This window comes from Athene noctua, chromosome 18 (assembly GCF_965140245.1).
Source record: "Athene noctua chromosome 18, bAthNoc1.hap1.1, whole genome shotgun sequence".
NCBI classification, from domain to species: Eukaryota; Metazoa; Chordata; class Aves; order Strigiformes; family Strigidae; genus Athene; species Athene noctua.
In genome coordinates, this window is record NC_134054.1 from 9,563,000 (window position 1) to 9,586,287 (window position 23,288).

Sequence of the window (23,288 nt, forward strand, 5' to 3'; positions counted from 1 at the left end):
ACACATAAATTTAATCCTCAGCTAAGGACAGAACCCCAAGAAATTAAACCAATGGATTCTTAAGTATACATGCAAACCGAACCTCCCATTCTACACTATTTCATTAAAGACAGCATTCTGCATTCCCTGTACCATCACATGTTCACAAGCCAAGCTGTTTTTCTCTCAATACACCAGTTTGGCTGTATAAATAATATCTAGAATTTCTGAAGCCCCGATTTAGCTGTTTTAAATTCTCTTGACTGGAAGTACGAATGTGTATTATAACTACCCACCTATAGTGAACAAATTCTCAAAGTAAGAATTCCTTCCAGCTCTCTCCAAAATTAAAGCAGAAATTAATTTTTCTTAGGTACATCTCAGTCTTTCAAGGTGATGAGTACTCCTGAGAGATCAGTTGCAATAACCAAGAATATAGTTGATTCTTATTAATGTGGGGATTGGAGATATGTGCATGTAATTTCCTGCCCATATTTAGTGGCTATGGGTTGCTCCAAGTCCTAGTATGGACTGTCCTAATTTGCAACTCCTGCCTCAAAAGCCCCAATGGAATGGTTAAAATAGTGTAATAATTCACTCGTCCTCCCCTTGTACCAACTCCTTCTTTTGTTTCCTACAATATTTTAACTGCACCTTTCTACCAGTCATCATTTTCCCCCTCTTCCTCTATCCTACCATACCCACAGAATGAGTAATGGTAATTGTCTGGACAGAGGGTTTCATTTCATTCAGTCCCTACACCAGCAGCCTTATTATCTCACTTCCCTGAGCAATACTAGAGAGGACTTCGCACAGGTTTCACGATTCCCTAAAGGTGATGTGAGCTATGGCTCAAGGCATTTCCCAAGGGTCTGAGGGCAAAGGGTTGATTCCAGTATTTGACTACATTACATTATTGGAGTAAAATGTATCCCCCTTATCATGGTATGCTAATCTGGCAAGTAGCCAGGCCTCAATTAGAAGTATGCATATGTATACATCTAAGTATGTATGTGCCGGAATGCTAAGCAACTGAGAATCAATAGCCACCATCACAGTAACAGTAGAAAACTATTCCTCAAGAATATTATTATATGAATTTACAATAGGATCATTTCCAATTGTTTTAATAAAATGACTACAATATGGGGCATTGTTTAGTCAGGGTTGGCTATAAAATTCTGAAATTAAGCCCTAACCTGTACATAGTAGAAGGTTTCATATAAATAATGCCAGCAAGACAAATGGGAATCCCTATATATTGCAACCATAAAAAGGCTTATGGAGTGTTGCTTTGCTTATTATGGATTTTATCAGGGTTTTGTTGAGTGAAGTAGCAATTAAACTAAATATGCTGTCCCAGAAACCATTTATGACTCTTCTGTCTACACAGAGCAGACTATACTGAAAGAGACTATGACTTGCATTTCAAAACATGCTTTAGGCTTTCTTTTCAATGGTTGTAAAGAACCTAGTATGGGTCTCTTCACAAGCGATCTGACAAAGCCAAAAATTTAATGGATGACATTGCTAGAATTTTGGGTCCCATGTCACTTGGGACACACTAGGTGCCTTTCCCAAACAATTCTTAGGTAATTTATGATAACTTCAATAAATCAATATAGTGTTCTTAAAGTCAAAGTTTTTGCATTTGGTGAGCTTTGGAACAAGCCTCATAGCTCACAGATATTTTTCATTCTGCAAGTTTTTTCCAGAGTATTTTAGACACAAGAAACCTTCCCAAGGAATTCTGGGGAAAGTTATCTTTCCCTGTGAAAGTTTTAGCAAATCAGGATCTTTTGAAGGAAAATTGCGCAGAATCACTTTTATACTGATGCCTTCCCAATCCTAAGCAATACCAGGACTATTCCAACACAGAGGACCTAAAGATGCTGCAAGACATTTGCCCACAGTCTTCCCCCAAAAGAAGGATGTATTTAAGGAAGGATCAGTATGGGGAAATCAGTAATTAAAATCTGTAAATAATTAAGCTTAGAGGGAGGTTGGCTAAAGATAGTATCTTGAAAGGGAAAATACATTATGAGCAGTTTGAAAAGACATAGATACTGCCACAGTATGGTTTTGACAGTTCATTAACTTTTATCTGCTAGCCCTGCCCGTAGAAACATTGATTTTTGGCTGAGTTCTGCTTCACTGTTTATCTGTGTCTTGCAGGTCCAGCAAAGCTGCTTTCATTTCCCTTTGTCCACTTGCTTGTTATGAAAATAGATTTTAATAGTCCAGCTAGGAATTTTAATATATGAATCTCAAACTGCATGCAACATTTGCTGTCTGTGTTCACATGTGCACCAATCTAGGCAGAAACAGCGTTGTTTAGCCCTGTAGTAATTGTCTCATCCTTCCATGAGCATCTACAATGATTAAGTGGACACGTAAATGTAGACAGATGTGGACAGAGACAAATTGTGACCAAAATATATGTTAAATATGTATTCAACTGACCTCTTTAGTTAAACTACAATAAAACTATTTCCATTACACAATAGAAGTAACAACGTGGACTGTCACAAAACTGACAAGAAATAACGCTCTTGTAGATATAGTATTCCCTTCGGACTTGAGGTCTGTATTCAGCGCATCAATGTTTTTTGCTTCACACAGGGAAAAACACCTTTTCTAAGCTCTATTTCCTCATGTCTAAAACTCATCCTCTGTGTGTTACATTGAAACATCAAGATGTTTGGGGCAGAGGCCGTGTAATTGTGCTCTTTGTAGAACCTTGTAGCAGCATTGGCTGATCTCAGCTGAGGCTGCTAAGTGCTGTATGTAAAACAAACATTCTTGAATTTGGCTTGATTTCACTGCCAACACTTTAGGTCAGCCCCTAAGCTGCTTTAATTTTTGATTAAAACACATCAATAATATCCTCTGAATGCCTGCATCTCTGTTGTTTCCAACTACACACTAATTCTGTTGTCCTTGTTTACAGGACATTTCTGGTTGTTATTTGGAGAAATTCCATAGTATTTTTCAGAACTTTTTTCTTGCTGCTGTGGGTATGCTGACTTTCTCCAAAAGACACCTGCCCTGAGGGTAAATCAGATTCTTTGCCATCTTCTTACTCACTCTCCCCATGATTTCCACAGGATGAGAGCATCCGTCATTAGCCTGTAATTTTCTTTAATTCACTGGTACTTTCATTGGACCCGCTGCATGAGGGACTGAAACTGGTGCAATGAGAAGACTGAAGCAGACACGTAAAGCAATCATCAGAAGAGTGAAGGTATACCCACTTGCGCATAACTGAATGGGCATCACTTAGCCACAATAAAATTATGACTCTTGCCCCAAAGAAATTATGATCCAAGGGACTGATTCTGCAAGCTTTAAGCAAGTGCTTCAGTGACTCAGTGCTGTGTTGCTTGTTGCCAACTGTCTCAGCTCCTACCAAGAATTTTACCATGTCTGACATCTGCCTAAAATCCCATTTCTGAAAGTTGTAAGTCTGCATGAGAACCTTCACATTCATTTTGGGAAAAAAAAAGTTTCTGTCATTGCACAGAAAAAGACTGGAAAACATGACACAGATGTTTCCTTAAGGCTCAGTAAACAGAAAGCAAATTTAAAAATACCTTTTTAAAAAAGTTCTTTGCTTTAAAGATCACATCTTTTAAATCTTAAAGGCCAGCCTGATGATGTTTTAGTACTTCAGGTTGACAGAATGATCAGTGGGACTATTCACAGGGTATAAAGATAAAAATGTGCAAAAGATCTTTGTCAGATCTGGGCCTACAGCCAGCCTCTCACTCCCCAAGAGCATGTCATATGGCACTGCTTCTAAATTTGGCTCAAATTTGTTTTGGTGAGTGCAAAATTTGCCCAGATCCAAAGCTGGTTCTCTATCTACTACCATTTAAAGCTATTCCATCACACGTAGAAACCTCCAAATAAATAAAAATTACAAAGAAGCTTTTATCTGGATGTAGATATGTTTATAAGAAAGTAAGTGTGGTGAAACCAAAACAACATCAGGCAGGGAACCAGGGACTGATACCTGAGCTGTAAGCTACCACTGATCACAGTATTTAGTAAATTCACTAAAAATCTCTTCCTTGGCTTCGCTGCTTGTAGTCAGATAGCCTGCCGGCACTTCTTGTCTGCACTAGAATTTGCCCCCATAAAGCCCCAGGGAATCAAGATAAAAGCAATGGCAGAAACTGAATGGAATAATTTCCTTCCTCCCCAACATTTTCTGTGTAATGCTGGCAGCTAAATCTGCAAAGTAACAGTTCAGCAAAGGAAATCTTTGACAATGACTGCATGTCTCACATTGCAGCCCCTTCCTCCCCCTTTTTAGCTGTTTGTGCTAAATCACTTTTCATTTGCCACATGGAAAAAACCTGTGTCCAAGATGAGGATACACTGTGCATGCAGCTTCTTCCTTAACCCTTCCCAAGCTACAGAAAGCTCGGAAAAAAAGGCTAGAGTTTGCTCATCTCCCAGTAAAAGCACAAAATGTGAAATCCAGAAGACAATACCTGTCAAAGCAGCAAAGGGTCCCTTCCCTTAATCTGGTAATACACACAGAATATCACATGAATAACCCCCTTCTTCTGTCCCTTCCTGACTGATTCTACCCTCTGTGAGCACCAGCTTTGCTCTGAAGAGGGGAAGGAAAGAAATTACAGCAAAATGAACAGGAACATGTGAGTCAGATATCACCCAGGTCCTGAAAGAAATCCTGGACCTCTTACTAGACCGGTCCTTTACCATTAAAGCCCTCTGGAATTTTCTAAGCAAGGACCACCAGATCAGTGAGATGGCAAGCAAAATGGCACTGCCGTTGAGCACAAAGGCTAAAGTGGATGAAGCAGAGTTTATAATCAAACCTTCCAGCATGAAGAGAGGGCTTTTTCCTTCCATCTCACCCTTAGCACAACACTGAGGTGCTGCCTACCCTGTGAGGCTCAGGCCTTTCCCTGAGGGAAGGCTCCTCTCCTGCCACCTGAGGGGAAAACCCAGTCACCTGGGGGAAAACTCCTGTCACCTGAGGGAAAGGTCCTGTCACCTGGGGGAAAACTCCTGTCATCTGAGGGAAAGGCCCTCTCCTGCCACCTGAGGGAAAACTCCAGTCACCTGAGGGAAAACTCCTGTCACCTGAGAGAATTCTCTTCTGACACCTAAGGGAAAACTTCTCTCCTGTCATCTGAGGCTGCTCTTCTGTCCAGCCCTGTCCTGGAGCTGCATTTACCCCAGGTGCCCCACTTTGTCACCTGTGGACAGTTCTCCTCCCACCCGCCTTCCAGAAGCTTCCCCAGCCCAGCCCACACAGGTACCCTCAGGGCAGCATGGCTCCTTTCCCGGGCGACTGGAGCAGAGCCTGCTCCCCACAGGCAGGCCAGGGAAGCAGCCTGTCCTCATCGCAGCTTCTTCTCAGCCATTTAACAGAGCCCGGGGTTGGAATGCAGGCAGAGAGGAAACACTTCTGGAAGGTCACAGCCCCAGTGAGCCTCCTCTGGTGACAGGGTGAGAGCAGAGAGACACTCAGGCCTGTTTCAGGGGAGATTCAGTGTAGCTGGTGAACGGGAACGCAGTCTCAGAAATAAAGTGGCACTCTGAAGCAGAAAACTCTCAGAAAACAGGGATGAAATTATAAACCCTTGAAAAGCAGCAAGTGTGCTCTCCTAGATATTAGCAGGGCCTCAGAAGCCTCAGAAACCCAAGAGATTTGTCTGAGGCAGCAGCGTGTCCTTTGAAGTGTTAATAGTGGCAGATCCAGATTTCAGACAGTTTTCTTCTTTACTATTTTCCCACAACACCATAGTCTCTGGGGCTGTAGGTAAATAATATGATAAAATCCAATCCAGAGTTGGGCTTTCGGGTTGTGGATGTTGGTGAAAAGGTTTGGCTGGAGGCTGAGCTGTGTGGGAAGGTGAGGTGAGATTCCTGAGACTGCAGCGGACAATTAATTCAGGTCACATAAAATCACGGCTTACATTTTAAGATGCAGTTTTGAACTTCAGCCACTTGATGGCCACATTTTAAAATTTTGTTCCTGATAATGCTAGTGCTGTAGTTGCTGAGATAATGATCCTAAAATGTATGTGGTCAGAAAATCGTCTACACAGCCTCCCATACAGGAGTAGGTTTGTGCATGTGTCTATCTTGATTGTGTAAATATTTATTTCAATACCCCTCTGAAACAACTGTGTAATATAACATGTATGAGAGGCAAATGTTTTATAGTAGAGGTGGCAATTGAGATTTAACTCTGGTCCTGTGGCCTAAGGTGTGGTGACTCTTTGGCACCCGTGGCCTTGGATCCCATAGCATCAGCTTACACTGCAGCTGGGACTTTCTCAGAAGTTTGGAATAAATGTAACATTGCCTGTATATACAACATAATAATATAAATATAGAAATATTAATTTAATATTATAAGAATACAATAATAGAAATATTATTTCATACAGTTTGTGAAAGAACTAGCTGTGGCATGAGTGGCTAGCCATTCCATCTCCTAATTTCAATAATGAAAGAAAACACACTAGAATATGTTTTGAGATTTGTTAAGTTTTTGATTTATAAAGAAATGTGGAAATCTAATGGTAGTTTCAAGTAGAAAAAGGCAGGATATTTTGTGTGGAAAGTGGACACAAAATTGGTATTCTGAAATTTTTCAGATTTGATTATTTCCTAAGGAAAACATTAAATAAGTCAAAATTATTTATTGGCTTTTGTAAATTTGTGTTTTGAGCCTTTGATTGAACCCTAAGTCATTCTGGCTGAGATTGTCGTCTGAGCCTTTTACCTGAGAAATGCAAACGTGCAGTGTTTTTAACCTTTTATTTATTTTGAAAGTATAGACCTTCAAATGATTCAGGAGTCTAATCCTAATGGATGCAATATCCTCTTGGAATTTTGTTCTTATGTGGCACATTTGAAAGTTGTGGGACCTGCTGTCATTGCTTGTGCTAAAGTTTTTTGCTCCTACCATAACCTCAGGCTTACAGGGGCTCATTGGCAGGATAATGACAGTGTTACTTCAAACAACATGGTTCCTTTTAATCTTATAAAAGGAAAACAAATAAGTTTATTGTTGCCAAAAGATCTTGGGAAATACAAGGAAAAGAGGCTGCAATAGTACTGAATAAAAAAATAATCTTATCTGTTCCTACTGAAATTTGATAAAATCTGGACAATTAAAAAAGCATGCTTCTTTGGATTACTTTAAAAATTCTTGGTGGTATTTTTAAACATTAGAATGTTTATTTTAAACAATACAAGAAAAAAAAAAAAGCCTAGTTAATATTTTTTCAGCATAAAGAGTTTGCGACTGGTCTGGCTCTGAGATGCAAAGTGTTCAGTTTAGACTCATTTTAACAGGTGAGCTTCTAAAGACTGCAGTATAAATTTCTGTCTACATACTCTGTCCATTAAACAATGCAACTAAGTCTATGTCTAATCTCCATGTCATGAATTTGACCTAACTACATCTCAGGAGGATGAAAAATAGTTGATGATAGTGAGCAAGATAACAGAGATACAAGTTTTAATATGGTTGGGTGACACTAAATTTAAAGAAAGCAAGCAGGTGTTTGATCTGTAGCTGGAACTTCTGGAGCAGTCTTGTACTACACAGTTTAAGGTGCTTCTAGACAACAGCAGTATCATTAAAATTCAGGAGGCTCCACAGAATGAGAGACTGGAAGACTGAGTTAATTTGTGCTGTTTCAGAAGCTGGTTTTTAGAACTCTTGATAGACAGCTAGTTCCTCCTCCTGTCTCTTGTGTTCAACTCCATGTATACATGAAATGCTGAGCAAGAAGAGCTATTTATTGCTTATTCCTAATTTTGAATCTGTTTGAAACTTTGTTTTAAATAAAATCTGAACCAACCTATCTTCAGTTTGGCCACCATGGGTTTCATATGGTTCTAGTACGTAATAATGAAGGAAAAAAACCATGCTGCAATTATTACTAATCTTTGCTTTCTTCTTTCACTCCTTTTTTCCCTTTCCTCATCCTCCAGTGTGACTGTGGCATTGAATACAGCTGAGGCAGAGCTGGTTCCAACCTCTGGTACTTATTTTTGGCTCATTAGTTTTTGGCAAAGAAGGGACACTTAATAGGTCTGACGTTCCTGGCTAGGTGGTGATTGATCAAAAGTCAGCAGAGTCAATGTTGTTATTTTTTCCAAACTTGTAGTAATGTTATTCCCTAAGAGCCCACAAAAACAAAGCAATTAGGCTGGCTTGATAGGAATGATGGTGGCTAAACCAGCATCAGAAGTGAAGATAGCAGCTTTCCATGGGATTACCTTTCCCCTACTTATTTGTTAAGTCTGCTGCAGTCTAATTTATAAAATGACAAGGTAACGCATGTTATATTTAAAGTACATTATCTGGATTATGCCAACTGTGCTCTTCAGGAATGTGACATTGTGAAATGAGATTTCCACACACCTACAGGAATGAGCAGACACTGTATTTATTAGCCTAGTAAAAATACAATCTTATATCAATAACACCCAGGCTCTCTCTCCCTTTCTTCCTGTTTGTGTTGTGTGTCTGTGTCAGGCTTGTTCTGAGCCAGTGTTGCCAGGTGTACTCGCCAGAGTCTACTCAATTGGAGCTGTGAACACCAGCCAAAAATAGCTAGCACTGATCAGATGCTCCAGCAGAGTTAATAATTCAGAGTCAGTAAGAGTGCATGCAGAACGTACACACAGCTATTGGCTGCTGGAGGCTTGAACTTGTCCGCTGAAGATGAAGTTGTAACTGACATTGGGATGTGGAACACTCGTAGCTGTCTGGACAGGCTGGTTAGTAAGGAACTGGGTGGTAACTTCAAATATTTAGATTCAAATCCTGCCTTAAGCTGTTGAGCTACTGGATACTTTTACTTAGTCAGTACCTCTCCTGTGACTTGATTTTTCCATCTCTGAAGTAGAATGATGCTGCTCGTGAAATGGAAAGATTAGATATTATAAACAAAATCCAGTGTTGCTATTATTGACAGGGAAAATATCCCAACTGGGTTGATTTGGGCTTTCATAATATTGGTAATACACTCCTGAATAAGGTGGTGATTCTGGTATTCAGTGGATGACATTCACCTTTGCACAAATTTGTAGGGATTGTAGGGGGTAGGTTTATAAACCTAAAAATAGTAGGTTTATGGAGGACTGTTAGAACTGGTGATATAAATGTACTCCATATGCATGTGCATTTCATTAATTCCCATTTGAACCTGTGAAAGTATCTCTGTGGGTGTTGATCAGGTCCAGAATATCTGAGACTTACCAACACTCTGGCAGAACTTTATGTCTTACAACTCAGAAAATGGAGAACGTGCATTTTGGTTTTATCTCAGTAGGCTTAGTGTCTCCCTAATTCTGATAACAATTTTGCTGACATTTTTAGAATATTAGGTTTTGAATGAGCCCTGAGAAACTACGCTTTCAAGGTTAATAAAAACAGTAAACAAGCCTGGTTTGGGACCGAGTAAAGCATTTCTGGATTGCCTACTGCAGGTGGTGCGTTTCCAGAAGCGGTCTGAAAAGGGAAAACTCAACTTTGGTTAGGAATATAGTTAAATGACAAAGGCATGGGAGACTGAAATGAAGAATTTCTGTCAGAGTCTTCCTATATAATGGTAGACACAGCAGGAGCTGATTACTTTTTTGGATGTCAATGTCTGACTCATTTTTGTCTGAGCCTTACTTAGTAAAGCTGAACTGTTGATGCTTCAGAGAGACAGGGTGCTGCAAAAGGTCTGCTGAGGTTTGAGCTTGAAAGGAGTGGAAGACTCTGTGTTATTTGAACTTTAGGAAGGAATGAAAAAAATGCTATCTTACTGTAGTGCTGAGTCATCTTAGCCTGGAAAGTGTTAGGAGCTGCTTAGGTCAGCTGAAAGATTGGGAAGGAAAATACTGACTCAAGTATATTCTCATGTTAACAGAGGGTCCCTGCTGCAGTATGGGCTGAAACTTTGAAGGGGAGATCTGGAGGGGAACATTATAAACAGCATCTGCTTTAAAAATAGTATCATTCCTTTGCTTCTGAGGATTGCCTAAAGTCATAGGAAATCCTGACATAACTGTCCCTTCTAATTTTTCAACAAGTAATATTCACTTCACTGTTAGTAATTTTCTACCCTCGTTACATTACTTAGTGCTTGTGTAAGAAAAGCTTGGTTATACATTCTTTCCTTAAATTGGCTTCATCTCAAGCAAAAATTTCAGATGCACCTAAGTGATTTGGAAGCCTAATCTGACTGAATTTGAATAACTCCTGAAAGTTAGGCCTGACATTTATGAAAACGTTACCTGTGGCCTATTCTTAACCTGAATCATAATCTAATATCTTTCAACTTCTTTGGCTGAAGGTCTTAAGAACCTTGTGAACTTCTAAATTAATAATTTCATTCTGTCTATGTGTAAAAATATTTATTGACTGTCCCCCCATATGATGACATCATTATGGCTTGCCCTTGGTGATAGGAACAGTTTGGGAATTTTCTGACAAAATAGTATGTTGATGGAAAATGCTTCAGCTGGGGCTCTCAAGGCTTCTTTTATTACATATTATACTGTAATTCCTATGAGCTCTAGTGGCCAAAACCTTTACTTTAGGCCTTGAGCACAATTTGGCATGTGCCTCAAAACTTTGCTTCATTCTCCATTCTAAAAGTGTCTCCAAGTAGGAAGTACTTCAGTCGCCTCTTTGCTTTTTGCTTTTCACCTGAAATAGAAGACATATTACGTTCCACTGTTCCTTCCAGCTATACGTGCTGCATCTCTAGCATGTCAAGATCTGTTCTATTAATGGTTGTAAATAGCTCGACTGTGGGAGGGTTTTCTTTAAATAAGTTGTGAAATGGTTTGTCTTCTATCAGCTCTGCACGAAGCAAAAGAAACAAAGATTTACAGCCAAATAGGTTCTCTTTAGAGTGCACTGGAAGATCTTTCATTCAGGGAATAGGGTACAATGAAATTTCCACCAGATTCCTTTCTCCTCCCTTTTTCTCCAGCATACTCTCTACCCAGGGGGGTGAGAATGTGAGAATAGCACCTCACTGGTGAGACTCATCCATAGAATGTCATGCTTAAAGCCTTGTAACTGCAATTATTTTGTCTCCTTGCTCTCCAGCACTGCCACATGAATGAGGTCATGCCAATAAGTGGTTCTAGTCTGGCTCCACAACATCTTTGCTTTATGTCCTTAAAGATTTCTGGGATCTAAGCACTATATTTGGAGACTATTAGGTAGGAATCTTTTCTTAAGAATTTACTGGCATTGTTGGATTATATCCTTATGTACTTTCTGTCTTTAAGTGATAATTTCTTCCCTGTAATAGAAATGCTTCAAATGTCAAGATTGTCTGATACCATGTATTCTGCAAGGAGAGTGGGGGGCAGAAATTCCAACTCACTGATTGCAATTCAAAAATGTAATGCCCTCTTATAAAAACTGTGTTATCTCAAGCATTGCAATTAGATTCCAATTTGGAAAAATGAATCAAGGCACTTAAACTTTTCTTCTGCCACTGTGTTTAACATTTCTTTCTTTTTTCACTTAAAAGTGTCGGGAAGCGGTGCTGAGTTGGCAGCAGTATATACCATCCCAGAGGAGGCTGTAAAGTAAGTGTTAAAAATGTTTAGTCCTGTCTATAAAAATGACTTCTACTGAACTCTAGAAAAGTAGTAACAGAACTGCCTCTTCCAGCAGTTTTTGTGGTTATTAATAGATGTTAGCGCATTGATTATTTTCTAATGGAGATTTAAATTCTTATCTGAACTCTGCAGCCAAATCCAATACTTTCTTAACCTTAGCCATCTGATAAAATTTCTATGAACTCCTTTACATAGAATGAAATTCACCTCTGTATAAGTTAGTAGGCTTGTGGGGATTATTGATTTGTAGAACTAACTAAATCTTGTGGAGACTTCTCTTTTTGATGGAGAACTTGCCTTGAAGATTCATGTTACAATTCATCTTTTCCCTTGTTTTACCCCAGAAGTTATTGTAATTAAGGTGTCTCATACACTAGAATAAATTTAGGAAGCTATATTAAAAAGACAGCTCTTCATCCCAATATTAAAATTATTTCCTGTTAATTCTTCTAAACAGAAGATTTATTACTTAAACAGTTACACTGTTTCTGATCCTCATGCAAGATAATTGTCAGCATTATGATGCTAACATCAATAATGTAATTTAACTTATTGAAGTGGAATGTAGTATCTGTCAGAATTATTTCAGCCATTGCTGTTCTCTTGGTAAGGAGAAATTGAGAATTTTTCCTCTTGTTAAGGTGTAATATGATTTTAAAGGAACATCTACCTTTTGAATGCCATGGTAATCATGATATTGATTGTTTAAAAATCCCTTTCCAGTGTTGTTTGCCCTCACAAGCTTAATAGCAGTATTTTCTAGTTTTTCTGGAGGTTCAAAATGCCACCAGAGGACAGATGACATACAATAGTATACCATTACAGTCTAATGTGTTACTTTGTGGTCTCAGGTTGCTTTTCCTTGAGTAGTTGGATACTATCAGTTGTCAGTTTTTCATCTATTGTTTCTTTCTTGCAGAAGCTCAGCAAGTGGGAGATGACAGAGCAGACACGCTGCCTGTGTTAGGGGAGCAACAGAACTCCGATAGTGATATAAATTATTGGAACAGTGTTCATCTAGGGAATTGCAGACTGACAAAGCAGCTCTGAGGAAATGCATCCCTGTCAAAGACGGTTTGTTTCAGCTGAAGCTTGAATAACAGCAGAAGTGAAAAACAGAGTAATCTGGTGACGGGGAAATCAAACTGGAGCCACTGTATGTAAGTATTTGCAAATAATTTCTTACATAGTTCACTTATCTGACAAGCAGATTACTATATGCATTTCTGGACACATCAAAGAATGAAAATTGCATTTTCTTTAATGTGATGCATAAGAAGATTATTTCTTTCCTTTTCTCTAAATATGTGGAATATTTTGTATGAAGAATGGAATTTCAAATATTTATAGAGGAGAAAATACTTTTGTCTTCCAAATATATGCTGATATTTTAATCCAAGTATATACAGATTCTTTGATTGTGTGGTCAATACCTTTTAATGGGACATACTTATAAAGAAGTAATCATCATATTTAAGATTGGGTGTTTATAATTTCTATTTCTGGGACTGTTTAAATTTCTACTGTTTTCTTCAAGAGTCAGTTAATGAGAGGGTGCTAATAGCAATAACTTACCTGCATTTACACATGAGCAAACCCAGTGCTGGAAACTGGTAACCTGGAATGTGTATGGATAGAGTTTTATGGCAGTCTGAGACAAACTGTTTTTTACAAGAAGTACTGTTTCCTTTGATTCTCAGCAAAAAAGAGGATGGAGGCTGGGGGGGGGAGGTGATGATACCTAAAGAATAAATAAATTTTGGCGTTACCAAAAACTTTATGGGACCAGTTTTGAATGGGACAAATCAACTCCAGCCAATGGAAGATTAAGGAATTCTGTGATGTGCTACCACACTCAGACTACCATGACAAATGGCATAAAAAAGGATCGTTTGGATATTCTGAAATGTGGTATTAACCTGCAATTCTTTCTCAGTATGTTTTCCAAGCAATACTCATTAGCAATGAATTCAAGGCTCATGTGCCTGCTATAGCAACAGCACTTCTAGTTTTTAGAACATTTATGAGGAACTGCGGTACTGCACCAGGCTACATTTTTTGCATGTTTCATAAACTGATGATGATGCCTTTCTGAAGTGAAAAACAGTGTATAGCTTAGCATGAGTTTATCTTCTCTAGAAGAATTTGATTTGACTGTATCTTGTCAGAGGCTCTAGATAAATAGTGATTCATGTAACTAAATAGTCTCATGGAGACTACTCCTTCTGATGGAAGAAACTTGGCCTTGCATGTTACAATTTAATTGACTGTCTTGGAATTAACATGACATTCTTGTCTGTACTCTCTCCACATGCTCAATGAAGTGGTACTGGTTTCTTTTTTTAAAGAGAGCTTGACAGTTTAGGCTCATGATAAGGAAAGTCTCCAAAGAACTTCAGCCACATTGAATTATGACAGGGAATTCATCCTATTATTAGAGCTGACTAGAAATACTTTCCCTTAAAATCAAATAAGTTTTGGTATTATTACTATTAAATCCACAAAATACAACTACTCTTTTGGTTTTAGGATAAACTTGGTCTTCCCCCCAAAAGGTAGGAATTCGTTTTAATGAAAATAAATTTTCCTATAAATAGCGGTTTTATCAAAACATTAGCTATGACTGAAAAAGATCCTGGATAAAATATTATTAATCTTTATCCGTTAACCACATTTACAATATTCTATAGAGTTCAGTCTATTGGCAAGTCATGCTGAACTCCAGACTGTCTTCTGTCTGTATCTGTAGAACAAATCAATGCATTCAATGGAGCTGTGGATTTCATATAAGAGGCTTTTTAAATCAGCTGTGTTCACCACGAACTCGGTAAGGATATTTGATGTAGAAAACTCTTTACTTTCTTAGGTGAAGGAATTGGAAATTACCAATGTTATGATTGTATATTCTAATGTTAAATAACTCTAATTGCAAAAGTGTTCTTTTGGACTCTGTATTTATCAAAAAAGAAAGTATCAGTAATGATGGTCAAATAGGATTAAATTCACAGTTGAACAGATTAACTAAACTGTATTGCAAATTTAAAACCATTCTTTCCCTCTTTCTTTACTCTTTCCCATGTTTGTCAATACTGTTTTCAGTGCCTCTACTATTAGGGAAGGAAAGTACTTCTGGAGGTGTGTGAACGTGTTCTGTCTTCCAGTTCTGACACTCTGCAGCTGAATTTACCTTGTAGAAACACTTTAGAGTCCTTAAAGCTTTGCTTGTTACAGATTGAACTGAAACCATCAAAATTAGGAAACTATTTTTCATTTAGATTTTTCTAATTATTTTTTATTCTTTTTGTTTGTTTAAGGTAATCTGAAGCAATCACATAATTCAGGAAAAAATCCAGATCTTCCATGACAACAAAGAAAAGACCAGATTAGGTGTCTGCACCAAAAAAATCTTGTGGAATATTTTTATTGAAAGATCAGCCAGTTTGAAATCACATAGCTAATTCATTTATCAATTAAAATATTAAAAATTATGCATCTGGAACATGGTGGCTCTCTAAGAAACAGGGAGACCTATGTTTCAATCTCTTTGAAAAGATTAAAATTTCATAACTTTTTTAACAAAAATACTAATCTATTTCTTATATAAAGTATCAAATCTCCCAAGCACTATTTTTAAAAAGAGGATTGTCAGTGAGGTCATTTCAATTCCCAGGATAATAATATTTCTAAAAATGTTTATGTACACTTCCAGCATACATGACTACACTTTCACTAAACTTGGTAGAACATTCTTATGCTTCTGACTGTTTCAGCACCCAGTGCTTGGGTGTCTCAGTACTAGACAGCACTGTTTTGATGGATGGCTGGCCAAGGATGAGAAAAGGAAAAGGGCAATCAGAAAATACTGATTGGAAAATTGGAAATTTTTTTTTTTTTAAAATACTTAGAGCTACATGTTGGTTTTTTTGGTTGGCTGTTTTTTTTAGATGAATAACATTTTATCAACTGGAAACCATTTTTGAACTGCTCTATAGTTTATTCAAAGAAATTAAGCAGAAATGTTTGATTTCTGTTTAAAAACAATGTTTTGAGACTAAATTGAGCTCTGTTTAAAAGCTAATTTTAAAGCAAACCCCTCTAACAAGAATATTATATTTGACCTTTAATTATAATTTAAATTTTGGCCATTGGACAAAATACAGTACTCCCTATTAGTGCAGTTCTAAATCCTGGAAATGAATTTCTAGTTTAGGGACTGGCTTTTCAAGAAGTGTCAGAACTCCTGTTATGTTGTAGTGCAAGTCTTCTGAATTGCACTAAAGAATGAATCCAGGCCGAAACGTGGATAGATGCTGACCAGGAGAATGCAGCTGACAAGTTTGACTCCTCCTCACACAAGCATGAATGGAGGCCAGAAGAATGTACTGATTGGGATGGAATTAGTTCTTTTACTAACACCTGAATGCGGTTGTCAAAAGGAAGTTTAAAGAGAAGCATCTTTATTGTCAAAAATTCACAGTTCAGAGTTTAAGGTCTGTTACAAAGTGAATTCACACTGAGTGGATACAGTATTTATTCCCCTGTTTCAGCCTGGAAATACACTTTGTCATGTGTCTATTATTCTATGGTTTTAGAATGATACAAAGGAAAGTGTTGCTCCAAGGGCTTTGCCTTAAAGATATATAGGAACCAAGGGAAACTGATTTGCTGGTGGTTAACACCAGAGAATAGCCTTCTTCCTTCTTTAAACTGGTGCGTTGCCCAAGCATGTGAAGAAACTTGGGTATGTGTCAAATGAGTTGCCACATATTGGGCCTAATATTCAATTAGCATTTTTTAGTGTAAAGTGCTTCAGAGCACTTTTTATGCCAGCAGAAAATATATTCCTTAGAACTGACATTTCTATGCATCGTGCTTAGCAATCATGATGCATGCATTGTTCTACTATGTTTCCCTCCCACTTATACAGAATTTCTGCTTTGCAACACAAATTTACCGGTCAAATGGCTTAGCTGATTATATGACTTGTTACAAACACTGTGAGACCTCTTTTAAGTGGTATTAGAAAAAATGTAGGGAATTGTAAATACAGGCAAGCTAGCTGAGTTGACGTTTAATAGATACTAGAAAGCTTTCTGTGGAAGACATGCTTTCAATCCTTCTATTATATCTCTTATAACCAGTCTTCATCATATGGATATATTTGTGAGCCCAGTAGTGTATCCCCTGTCTTCAGCTTTGGAAAAAGCACTTACTGGAAGCTCACCAGTAAGTCAGATGAAAACTTTCTGCAGCCTACAGCTGTTTCTGTGCTACATGGCCTTTTAGTTTCCTGAAGAACAATTGAGGGGTGTGGGAATTGCTTTAGAGAAATCGTAAATTGTTTTCGGACTTACCAAACAGTTTCTAATTTTGGATGAAATATGTGTTTATGGAAGCACATAATAAGCATTCTCTCCTACACTCACAAAGAGCCTTTCAAGTATTTTCAAATAATTCTCTGTTAAGAATGTGCAAATTCTGTTGCATTATATCAGCCCAGTCAATGCTTCAGTCAGGTTCTGTAATAGATTTGTTAATGATTGAGATTCTTTTTCCTTCTAAGAAAGTACGCAACAGAATCTCTACCTGTCCTAGAAGTAACACTTGTTGTGACAACTGCTATGGAGTGGTGCTGGGTTTGCTTCAAATACAACACCTTCCACCCTTCCTTAGAACAGAAAGAAGAGCACAGTTCCTTAGAACCTACCTGTAAGCAGTTAGAACCTGTTTCTCATAGAAGTACTCTTGAGGAATTATCAGAAAGGGCCTGAAGGTAGCCGTAGGTGGGGAGATTTGGCTACCCTCCCACCCAAGCTTCCAGTGCACTAACTGAATTAAGACCTCACCTGTGTTAAGGCCCAAATCCATAATAAGGGACTAGGTGAAGGAATGGGAAGAATCTATATCAAAACATGGCAAAGATGAGAACATATTCTAAAAATTTCTGAGCCATGGTAAAACCCATAAGGGTTTTGGTTTTTTTTTTTTTAGCTTAAGGTAGCAGCTAAAAATTTTATTATATCTAACACTTCTCTTTAAGCACTTTTAAAATCATGAGCAAAACTATGTATCAGTTGGCAGTGCTCCTTAGTGTCCTTCATTAATGGTAAAGAGGTAAAATAAAAGCATGGGATTAAGTGGAGAGATCCAGAGCACTGGTTCATGCTCTTTATATGTTAAAAATATACCCTATAAAGTTCATATTTAAATTTTCTGAAAGGATGAGTGAATTTTCTCCTGCTCCTATCCTTATCCTTGTAGAGTATTTTTCAGTGACTATAAAATTTAAAATGTGGTTATTGAATATAGAATGTATGTTTTGCTGTGGTATTCTTCTTCCATATATAGATATCAAGATAGTTACAGATTACTTTATGACAGTCTTTTGGTCCAATGAATGTGTCACTAAAGGAAACCAAGCGTTTCTCTTAATAAAATGGCTTTTCTGCATCCTTGAGGACACATTAAGTGCTCTCTTTAGAAGTCATATTTACTAAGCTAATTAGCATGATCAGAGTGTGCATTCCTTCCTTATGATTAACATTATGGCACTGGAAGGAAAACTCTAGGTAAAAGTCTTACAGTGACACTAAATACATAGATTCTTATATTCTGTATTGGAATGCATGACACACTGGCTACAGTTTAAATAACTTTAAAGTATTTTGAAAGCAGCAAGGACATAATTCAATTTAAGCTCTCACTTTTCCTCAACAGAAATACACAGGGCATTAAACAACTTGGGCAAACAGCCTGGAAAGTTACATTGCGGTTCATCTTGTTACACTTGGTGCTTTTTATGTAATGGTGATTTTTACTCTGAGTTTTACTCAGTGAATCTGGGACTTCAGCTTTTTTACTGAACATAAAAATTTGCAATACCTTATCTTCAGTATTGTGATAATCTATTTATTGTGAAGCAAAGATAAAGCATATGTAAGTGATAAGGATCACTTTCATCACACTCTTTAAAGTTTGATATTTAAGACATCAAGAACATTACAATATTAACCACAGGGAAAAATGTTACTGATGGCCTTTTTAATTTTTAAAAATTGAAATATGAGTGATGTGACCTATTTCTGTTGCACTTGCATTGAAGTTAAGTGGCACAGTGATATTTTTCTCATATCTACATGAACATTGCTTCACAGCATTGCTATGGGCATAAGATCAGTACTGATGCTCAAACATGCTGTTTCCTATAAACCATTATTACTGTCTAATCTTGGTTTAGTTGACTGAACTGTACTTAAATAATTGGCAGACAATAGCCTTTGGTGATATAATTTTGACCATAGTAAGATGGAAAACCAAATGTTATATTTCTTAGAGTTTGGGGCTGAAACAGATGAATGGCATAGTGTTATTTAATACTGCATACAGAGTTTAGGCAATGAGTTCTTCAGCTGAACTGCACAGCTTAAATATTCTGTTTTCTTGTGTGTCTGATGTGGTGTACTGACTGTCTGCTCTTCATTTGCTTGAACAGATGTCTTGTTTCAGCTATGATGAGATACATCAACGTAGCTCCCACTAATACTCTCTGATTTCTATTTTATTGCCAGTTTATATCAGTCTATCAATCTGTCTCCATTTGGAGATCTCTCCATGTTTCCCCTCGTCAGATGGCCACTGAACCACTTGAGAAATTACTTCTAGCTGAAACCACACAAAATATATTTCTTTAGATTAAACTCTGTACTGATTTTGAGCCACCAGGTTCATATCAAAATAAGTGGGGTTTGGTAATTGAAAGAGTTTTAAAAGTATTATTCCTGAGAAATAACTATTATTCTAGCCTTGAAAACAGTGATGAAACAGTTAATGAGCTTACTCTTAAACATTTGCCTAAATGTTTGTTCAATTACGTAGGCTGACATCATTTATTAAAGTTAGCCTTTATTAATATAACTAAAATGAACATGTGGAGAGGTTTAAGGGTAGTCTTGTCCACCTGAACCTTAAGAATGATGTGCCAAAAAGGATGGAGCAGACACTGGTGAGAACAACTGAGAAAGAAAGAAAAATGTCAACAAATAAATGAGAGATGGTTTATATGAGATTACTTGCTTCATCTTGAGACAACAGCAGAGAGGACAGGTATAGCAGGTGTTTCCATGACACCTCAGAAGGACTGGGGTTCCAGACTTAGTCATTGGGAATAATACCTGAAATAAAATAAAAATATCTTTAATTCCATTCATTTTTTTCCACTTAATGAGCAATAATGTTTATTAAAAGAGTAGGTTCCTCTGTTTCCTTAAAGTCGTATCAGAACTCCTATTTTCCTTTTATAAGAGCTGACTCCCGAGAGCACAGCCCTGGTCAGGTCAGTGAGGAGTCCTTGTTTTAGGGAGTAGCCACATCTGTAGAACATGACCTAAGGGCTAATTCTGAAGCTCTGTCACTGCTTTTTTGTTTGGACTGGCAGACAGGGGAAGTACATTTTACCTGTGCCATAGCAAAATGTGACTATAGCCTTTGCATACCAAGTTCATTCAGTCTTCCATGGGAGTGTGGGGAACAAATCACTTAAGAAAACCGCTGGCTGGAGGTAGAGCCATATCCCCTTTTCCAAATAAATATATAAGTAACAGAAAAGTGTAAGGTTCAGCCTGCACCTCCACTTCTTGCTGTGCATCATTGGTCTTGAGAGTGTTTTCTGGTGCATCGTTACCAGTGAGTTCACCTGCTGGATGCACCTCTGTTCAAATTAGCGAAGGCTGCATTACTTTACTGTAAAAAAGCTGGCAAGACACACACTGATTTAGGCAAGGTATTACTTGGCTTCACAGCTCTGACTGTGCCAATACTTCCTTCTGTAAAGGTGCTGTGTCTTGAAGACCAGTGGAGTTCATACCACCCTACTTCAGGACATAAATATAGTATGGTCTTATGATTCCGTCCATGAAAAGATAAGAAACATTGATCTAGGGCCATAATGCCAAAGTTATATGGAACAAACTGAACCAAAAAAGGTTGAGAATATTTTTCAGTTTTGAAACAATATGTGCTGTATAATGTAATTATATATTATAAAAAGATTAGATTTCTAAAATTAGAAAATACTGGTCAAACAACAGAATAATGATGCTTTATTTGCAAAAGACTTCTAATTATTAAGTACTTAAAAGGACTAAATTACATTGCTTTCAGTAACAAATTATTATTGATGTATTTGGCATTATGGTACTGTAATAATAAAAATAAAATTGTAATAAAAATACAGATTTCCATCCAGACTCCTGGTTACTGTGCATTTTCTGACTACGGTCATGAACATCTTTTTAAAGGACACGATGAAAGACCATCATTTGCATGTTAAAGCTGATGAATTAAAAGAACAGCCCAACAACCAGATCAGTATACCAAGGGTGGGTTTGCTATTAAATTCAATCTAGAATCAGAAGAATTATCCCAATTGTTTTCAGAATTTCAGTTGTTTAATTTCTTATTTAAAATACTAAGCACTCTGTGAAGTGTGAAAAACAATGTGAAAATGCTACTTTATGGTACACTGTAATTACACATTACTGTCTCTGAAGATTGTCCTACAGAGCAGAGAAGGGGAGAATGCAGTCATATGTTCCATCTTTACTATTGCATTCCTTGGAAGGTTCCATATGTTTACCTTTATCTGATTTTAGATTTTGTGCCTTTGTGGTTGCTGGCAAAAGCAATTGAATTCTTTCATGCCTATTGCTTTAGTAAGGGATGAGAAGCACACTAGAACACAACAGTATGAAGCACAAATAATCCCTGATGAGTTGCATATCTTGAGTAAAGATTAGGAATGCTTTGCACCTTTCTTTATTTGGACTGTTGCACTTAGAAATTCCAAAAGGGGGCAATCTTACCCTCTGCCTGAAAGTCTATAAATATAATTCAACTGAGAAAATAGAGCACACTACTTTCTAAGTTCTCATTTACCTTAAAAAACTGAAGGTTAATGCAATGATAAAAACAAATTTTAGCGGTTTGGTTTTGGTTTTGAAAATTAAATTTTAGAAGTGTTACTGGATTTTTAAACTTTATTAACTGCAATCATATGAACACCTGTGGTCACTCAAATTGTGATGGCTAAAATTATCTGATGTCCTTACTTGTAGAGAACAATCATGTTGATGAGAGGGAGAACCATTTAAAAAAAAAAAAAAAAGGAAATTATACACTTAAATTGCTCTTGGACATAAACCAAACACATTTATGATGGAGATTTAGGGAAAAACAGAATCTCAAACTCATCCTCTTTTTCCAGCTGATTGCCATTTATGAATTTAAGACAAAAAGCATGTACTGTCTTGGGCGAATACAAGTTGTTTTTAAAATTTCTTATCTTTTTGTAGTGTTAATAGGTAAAATAAGCTGTAACGTTTTGGGAAAAAAACCTTCAAGAAATGTACTTGCCATTCCTTTGTAGTAAATTTCAATTATATGTAGTATTTTCTTTAAGAAGTATGCCTATTTTCTTTCTATATGCTTTTTAAATAATGTGTTCTTGATCCCTCTTGTAATTTGATGGCAACAGTAATTTAACTATAATATTCCATGTATTTGATATATATGCATCAACTGGGTGCCAAAAAAATAGTATTTCTGTAGAAATACTATTAGAAAGCCAATATCTTTTGGTTGAGTCAAGTGGATGTTCAAAAAGAAGGCTGCAAGACACTGATGAGAAGCACTCTTGCCCTTGACTGTGTATCACAGGAGGCCAGGGTGACACCCTTTCAGTTTTCTCCAGGTACTAACTTTCTGAGTATGCTGTCTTAATCTGAGACTGAATGTCTGCTACATGTTCATAATTCTGGCCTCTCACCAATAACTCCCTGCCTCAGAAATCAGGGACTGTCTTGCCAATACCTGTTACATCAGCTGAAATAGACCCGGCATGCTGATGTGAAAGATCTAGTGCTTCAGATGTGCTGTTTGTTATAGGGCAGATGAGAGCTGTGCTGGGTGGAAGGAAATGGAGAGATAAAATGGAGAAGTATATCCTGATTTTGGCTTTATCTTAAATTTATTTAGAGAACACTTTAAATGTTTTAAAGATTTTTTAAGTTTTGGAAGATTTCTGAATACTGATGTTTATGAACTGAAGCATTGTTCATTAATTTCCCTTTTTATTTATGGTTCATCCCAGTAACTCCAAGGCTGCATATCTTCCACGATAAGGCCAAATCCTGTAACTAGTCATTACTACATGAAGTCTGGTTAAAGCTGATAGATTACTAGTAGTTAAAAGAGTTGCACCTTGTCATATTTGGAAGCTTGAGCTCCAGTCCATATAGTATGAATAAAGAGGTACAGATTGTCAACCTGTGTATGCTGAAGTGGCTCTGACCCCTGATTTGCAGCCAAGAACGTGGCTGGTACAGTCACAGTTCCATAAAGCCGTTATGGTTAAATATGTTTTCATAAGATGTAAATGAAGCTAAAATAAATTATAGCACCACTTTATTTTTATTGTGATAAGCAGTATACATAATAAATTAATATGATTTTTTTTGCCTTGCTTCACATTCATATGATGTAGACTATTTTAAACCCGGCTACGTTTTTTCCCCTCTAGAGAAGATGACCATACCAATTGCCTCACTATCTGTTTACATTCTGGAAAGTCATTTGGGATTTTGTCTTTCTGAAATAAACGTTTGCTTATGGATTTT